This window comes from Dunckerocampus dactyliophorus, chromosome 14 (assembly GCF_027744805.1).
Source record: "Dunckerocampus dactyliophorus isolate RoL2022-P2 chromosome 14, RoL_Ddac_1.1, whole genome shotgun sequence".
Taxonomy (NCBI): Eukaryota; Metazoa; Chordata; class Actinopteri; order Syngnathiformes; family Syngnathidae; genus Dunckerocampus; species Dunckerocampus dactyliophorus.
The window spans coordinates 24,398,861-24,406,302 of NC_072832.1; the positions used below are offsets into that span (position 1 = coordinate 24,398,861).

General features: G+C 44.4%; 1 pseudogene; it reads right to left on the reverse strand.

Moving 5' to 3' along the window:
• Window positions 1-424: 424 nt before the first annotated feature.
• LOC129194322 (high-affinity choline transporter 1-like) lies at window positions 425-2,774 on the reverse strand (annotated as a pseudogene).
• Window positions 2,775-7,442: the final 4,668 nt, after the last annotated feature.

Consider the following 7,442-nt stretch of genomic DNA (forward strand, 5'->3'; position numbering starts at 1 on the left):
CTCACGTGCTCTGCAACACAGAGCGGCAGCAGAGTAGCTCAAGCAACGCATAACACCCTTTATCTTCAAATATATACAGTCACCAATACAACTGACTTACATTATTGCTAGTAACTTTGAATTAGTGACAACCGGTTCTTGTTGAGCTGGCGCTGAACCAAATGTTATGAGCATAAATAGGTGCGGCAACCCCTAGAGAATGCCGCCCTAGGCAATTGCCCCTGCGTTGGCCATTTGTTCCTTTCTTCTTGACAAACAACCATTGTGACATTCTGACTTCCTTCTAGTTGCCACAATTTTATTTTATTGACGATATCATGTTATCTTCTACTAGTCAAGTGAATCAGTTTAACGAGGACTCAGTGAATTGAAGCATGTCCTTGTGGTGAATGGTGGCGTCCCCTGGTGGACACGATCTGCTCATTCAGCATTCGCTGCTCATCATGGGCTCAGAGGTGTCAGTGCTGCTGTTCGCACACCGGGGGTGCTGTGGTGTGGGGTCGGACATCTGAGCGGTTACGTGGAAGACGTCCCAGCGGACAGGAAGTAGTCCACTGTTGAAAAGCTTAGACGCCAGGAAGGAGAAGAACAAGATGGCAGCGAGGGAACACAGCATGGCGAAGGTCTTGACTGGGAAATGCTGCACGTAAGTCCCGTCCTCCAGAGTGCTTCCCGGGAAGACAATGACAGGCGCCAGGCCTATCAGGGGCTCACCACTCAGCAACCGAATCAGGAAGCCCAGCACGCCGCCCATGATGGTGCTGTAACCGTTGGTGATGTGGAAGAAGACGATGCAGACGAGCTGAGGGAAGATGATGTTGTAAGACACTTCAGAGCCTACAAACCAGAACAGGATCACGCTGGTTTTCAGTCTGGTGAGCGCAGCCCCGGTCACGCCCACCACCACCACTGTGAGGCGGATCACGCGCTCAATCTCTCGCTCAGACGCCTGAAAGGAAAAGAGTGGGAAAGTCACACCCCACCCTCACCTGTCTGATGCCCCGCCCCCGCCTTACATGCGGTCACAGGATGTTCTTGTAAATGTTGGACGAGAACACGGACGCTGCCGAAAGCAGGGCGGAGTCTGTTGATGACATCACAGCAGCGGCCATGCATCCGATCCCCATGATGGAGATGTAAGGGGGGGTGAGGTGTTGCAGCACCATGGGCAGGACCATAGCCGCTTCCCCCCGCTCCCACGGTGACGGAGAACCATACGACGTGGCGTTCTAGTCTGGTGGCAAAACACTCGAGACACTTTCACATGCTTTACACAGGTGAAAGGCGGGCTTACCTGCAGATGCTGCCACCGCCCCCAGCAAGATGGGAGGAATGCCGAAGACGAAGATGACGAAGGTGGCAATAATGCACAGACGCTTGGCCATCATGGGAGACGCCGCCGACAGCGTCCTCTGGTGGAAGGACTGATACCCCAGATTGCCCAGCGCCTGTCAGACAGACGACAAGCCACCCAGTGTTAGTCCTCATCTGGATTACATGTCACTGCTCCCCCCCATGGTAGGGAGGGGAACTTCGTGCAGGAATCTCTACTACCTCTAGGGGGCTCTACCAATCCTCCACAACCACTTGCGTGTGTATGCGTGTGTGTGTGTGTGTCCACTTGCCAAAATGAAAAAATTATCCAGAAGGATCCAGAACTTGTTGGTGTTCCAGCTGCCGATCCAGGGAGCGTGCAGCGTGTTGTTCATCAGCGTGGAGCCGATGTGGACCACATGTTGATTCGTCACAGCGAAAGGAACGCAAGCCCACTGCACACACACTTTGTTAAAAGCTCACACACACACACACACACACACACACGCACACACAGTTTGAAGCAGACAGGTGTACAGACCAGGCTGAAGAAGATGAGAAACAGCTGGACGACATCAGTGTAGGCAACAGAGTAGAGCCCCCCCAGCAGCGTGTATGTGATGGCCACCCCCACTGAGATCCAAACGCTAACGTTGAAGGAAAGATCCAGAACCACGCTCATGGTCACACCTGTCTCACACACACACGTGCACATACACACATTGTTGCTGCACTACAACCACATCTGACCATTCATAGTGCACGTGTATGCATGTCACCCAGGCCGATGAGGGTTGAAGGAACCCAGAATACATCAAGGAAGATCGATGTCACACACAAAGCGCCCATCAGAACTTTGCCATACTTGTGCTGGAAAGGATCCATCATGGTGACACAGTGCATTTCACGCAGCGGCCTGGCGAACATGATGCCGCCTGTTGCAGAGCCACACAGTTTGAGTCACACTGATGCGTTTTCTCACTGTGGGACATTTCAACTCTTATGTCGTCAGCAATGTCAATTTGTTCTGCTACTAAGTTATTGATTGAGTGATCAGTGTTTGTGTGGCATGTGTGGGTAAAAGTGGTCACCAATCATAAAAGAAGTGCTGTATCCCAGCATCACTGTGGCAGCCCAGACCACGATCATGGAGGGAGTGTACACCATCTCTGCCAGGCCCACGATGAAGCCGCCTCCCACCCACGTGGCTGCAGGAGGGAAGAAGACGTCAGTTCACCAGGACACGCTAGCATGCTACTGCTGGAAAGAGCCTCACCAGTCATGGTGAAGATTCCCACCAACAAGCTGATGTGCTGGTTGGCCAGCAATGACATCTCCAGGAAGGTGGTCGTATGTTTGCGCTTTTCTCTCCGGCCCTTGAAGTAAGCCCAGATGCCGATGCCGAAAACCAGCAGGTAGAAGAAAAACATGGCTACGACTCCTGGAATGTTGACAGCCATTTTGGACTAGAAGGTGACTGAATGGGTACAAAATGTAAATAAATACCCACATTCACATAACTCATTGAAAGTGAAAACAATTTTTCAACCTCAACTAACAATAACCAATCTGATTAAAAGCCAACATTGAATCAATGTCTTTTGCTATGTGGTGCAGCCTGTGTAATGTCTTTCATGTAATAATCCTTGCTAATCGGACAATAAAATACACACTGTAAATGTACTGATGCATCCTGAAGGGGTCAGGCATGTGTGGGCTGGAAGGTGCTTGCCACTGCCGTGCTTTTGGTAAGGAAAAGGAAAAGCCCCTGTTTTATTTTAACTTTATTAAAATGCACAAACAGCAATGCCGGTTAGAGCTGGATTTACAAACAAGTTAAGATGCAAGATATTTTTATGCTCTGCTGAATGAATGAATGAATTTGGCTGCCAAGATGGAGCATTATATTCCCAAGCTCACCAGGAGGTGATCAAACTTTTACAACAATGTTTCAGAAATTCCTGGAGAAGAATGGGAAAAAAAATTTAAACTTTTTTTAACCAAAGTGAATTATTATCTTTTTTTTTGGTTGTCCTCTTCTATTATTATTATTATTAGTAGTAGTAGTATTATCTGCATTATCATTTAAAAAAAAAAAACTCCTAAGAAGCCTCACTGCATGACACTGCTTTTTACTCATTTGGTCAGAGGCTGGTATTCCATCTCTGAAACCCCTGCAGTCACTTCACATATGCATTACAATTTTTTTAATAAGACACCAGTGGTGCGCAGTTAGGGCCAGCAATGCCTTCTCTGCTGGCCTAAACACTTTCAGAAACACTGACCTACATTTACAACTTACTTAGTATTTGTTCTATGAAATTGTATTAATTAACTCTTCATTTTCTAGCGTAACTACACTGTTTTCAGTCCATGTGTACATGTATGTGTTTGTTAGATTTTTTTTTGTCCAATCAGATTTCTGCTTGTATGTGTTGCTATGTCAATATAATCTGCCCAGGGCTTTCAGAATCAGGAGTGCTGGCCCCACATCGCGCTATTCATAATTGGGATTCTTTAATCAATTACATCTTAAAATCACCTCATACGGCCAGCTAGCAGGTGTACAGTAACATTAGCATTTTTCCATCCTTTGATTGGTTGAGGTCTTAAAGCCTATCCAATCCACTTTATTTACAGTATATAGCACATTTTGTAAACACTGTTTCCAAAGTGCTGCACAGACTAGTAAAACCATAAATAAGTAAAAATTACTACAGTAAAAACTAAAAGATCAAATAAAAACAAAGAAACGTACAACAGTAAAATATTTCAAACAATAAGTAAAAACAATAAAAGCAATAAATCCAAGAAGTTGGTCAAGTAAATTAATAAATGAATTAATTAAATTAAATTAAAAAAAACTAAAATAAATAAAACCATTAAAACTAAAAAAAGAAGAAGAGACACAGGAGGACCACACGACTCAGTCAGAGTTAAAAGCCAGAGAATAAAAGTGGGTTTTAAGACGAGACTTAAAGCTTTCAATTGTGGGGGCCGTTTTTACATGAGGGGGGAGAGTGTTCCACAGCTTTGGGCCAACTACGGAAAAGGCCTGGTCTTATGGCTTATTCCAGAGCAAAGGGTATTACAGTAGTCCAGACGTGATGAAATAAAAGCGTGAATGGCTTGTTCAAAATGTCGCAATGATAAAAACGGTTTGATTTTCGATAGAAGTCGAAGATGATAAAAACAGGATTTTACAACGACGATTTGTTTATTAAGTTTAAAATCACTGTCGATTATGACGCCAAGGCTGGTGGCTGTGGAAATGACTTGTTTCTTAATGGGGTCCAAGACCAAGAGGGGGTCATTATTAAGCACGATAACTTCTGTCTTACCCTCATTAAGGTTTAAGACCTTGACGTCGCTTAAGCACTCAAGAAGGGGTGTCAGTGGGGCATAGTCATTTCTTGTAATAGGTAAGTAGATCTGACAGTCATCTGCATAAAAGTGATAGGAGATGCCATGCTTTCTAAAAATTGTACTAAGTGGGATTAGGTGTAGAGCAAATAGGATGGGCCCCAGAATTGATCCCTGGGAGACTCCACAGTCCAGGGCGGCGGTAGACGAGGTGGAGTCACAAAGTCCCACAGTAAGACATCTCCCTGACAAGTAAGACCTAAAACACCCACACAGTTTTCCAAGCGAGATAAAACACGTGGGTTGTTAATGTTGTTTGACATCAAATCAGAGAGGTATTTTGTTTTCTCAGCCTTCACTACGTTCTGATAACGCCTCCAACTGGCTTTGAGGGTTTCAAAGGAACCTTGCAGACCATCTTTCTTCCAGCTGCGCTCAGCCTTTCGGCATTCACGCAGCGCTTCTCGTGTGACATCGTTGAGCCACACTTCCTGTTTGGTTTTAGAGCGCATGGCGTTCCGCGGGGCTAGACTGTCCAGGACATCAGCACAGGTAGAAGTAAAGCAGTTCATCAGCTGCTCAGTGTCAAGAGCAGCGTCTGGAGCCATTGCAACGCAAGATGCAGTGGCGAACAGAGAGGCAAAGGCAGAGGCCATGCCAGGCCTGATAAAACGGCCAAGGCGAGCAGGAGCAGGCAGGGTGGCACTGCAGTCAAATATGACCGGACTGTGGTCAGAGACCACTGCATCCCCTAACAAGACATTGTCAACAGCCAGTCCATGAGACAATACAAGGTCTAAAGTGTGTCCGTGTATTTGTGTAGCTCCTGTAACATTTTGTACTAAATTAAAAGCCTCCACTAACTCTAGAAAGTCTTTCGCCATCGGCGTAAAAGGGCAGCAGACATGAACATTAAAATCACCCCCAATTAAAATTCTGTCAAACTTGATCAACATTGCAGCGATAGTCAGAAAAATCCCGGATAAAATCATTGTTGTGTTTGGGTGGTCTGGAAATGACCGCACACAACACCGGCTCAGTTTGTCACAATTCGAAGCAGCTCAACTCAAATGAGGAGAAAGACACCATCAACAATGGCTTGTGGTGTAAGGATGTTTTAATCTTATTTAAAAAGTAGACTACATACACTCCTGATTAAATCTTAAGACCAGTTGAAAAGTTTAAAGAATTTACATTTTGCACTGTTGGATCTTAAGGATGTTCTAAGTAGAGATGCAAAGTGCAAAAAGAAGAAATGGGAGTGAGACAAAAAAGTAAGCAATTTATTGCAAAAAAGCATTAAAGTGAAATAGGCTGTTCATCAGCTGATCAAAAGTTTAAGAGCACAGCCTTTAAAACGCAAAATCTTGGCAAAAATGTGGATTGAATGTGATTTAGTGGCAGATATTCACACTGTCATGATCTGTTTACTTTTTTGTCTCACTCCCATTTCTTGTTTTTGCAAAATTTTGATCAGGAGCGTGCATTCATTTTTGCCCTGTTATTACATAAATATTGATTCTGGACTCCTCCAGATGATGTTGTAGTGTATGTGTTTGTATTTTGCAGTTCTTTGGAGATGATGTATTGGAAGATAAATGGTTAACTGTTTTCATGCTTTAGTAAATAATGGTTTTCATCCACACATTAATTACAATGCGATAGTGGTGCCATTCATGTTAGGAGTGGCCACTGCCACGAGTACTGAATCCCAAATGCAGAGACGAGAGAGTCCGTGTAACAAAATTTATTATAACAAAAAGGTGTCCACAACATGGGAAACACAAAAATACAAAGTACAAAACAAAACCATAAAGTACAACACAAAAACCACCCGGACCTAGTCACGGGATAAGAGCTAAGAACGCTGCTAGCACGGAAAACAAGCAGGGAGAAAAAACTAGTACAAAAGGGAGCTGCAAAAAGGTAGCAGAGAGGAAAAAATGCTAACAGAAAACGCTGCTGAGAACCAAGCAGGAATAGCAGGTACTAGTGACATTCACCACTGCAGGAAAAAGGCCTGGCAGGGAATAACGAGGTACACGTACAGCAGAGGCAAAAAGGACCAGAAGGTAGCAAGACGTAAAGGCACTGCGCCTAGACGAGCAGTAACAATCTGGCAACAAGTGTAGGTGAGACTGCAGCTTAAGAAGGCTGGTAGGTAATTGCCCACAGGTGTGATAATTGGCTCCTCCTGGTAGGCTTGGAGATGTGCTTGTTCAACAATTTGTCGACAACCAAACAGCTGTTCATAGCAGAACTGGAGGGGCTGACAAGGGAGATATATTATTCCCTTTAGGAAAGTGCATTTGGCCAAACAGCTTTCTCTACTGTATTCAAGCTGCTCCTGAGTCAAACCTCACCCCCCATAATCATTAGAAATTTAAACACATACACTCCTGATCAAAATCTTAAGACCAGTTGAAAAATTGCTAGAATTTGCATTTTGCACGTTTGGATCTTAATGAGGTTTTAAGTAGAGCTACAATATGCAAAAGCAAGAAGGGGGAGTGAGACAAAAAACATTTGGAACTTGTCATGGAAACAACAACAACAAAAAAATTGAAATAGGTTGTTTATCACCTGATCAAAAGTTTAAGACCACAGGCTATAAAAGCCATGTGCCATTGCTGCTGAGGTTGGGTGCAGTAAGTCAGTCATTCTTCATTTTTTGAAAGATCCTGAGCATTATGGACCAAAAAAGCCAAGTGGTAGATCCCATAAAATCACACCTGCACTGTAAAATGCATTATGCCACAAAGTCT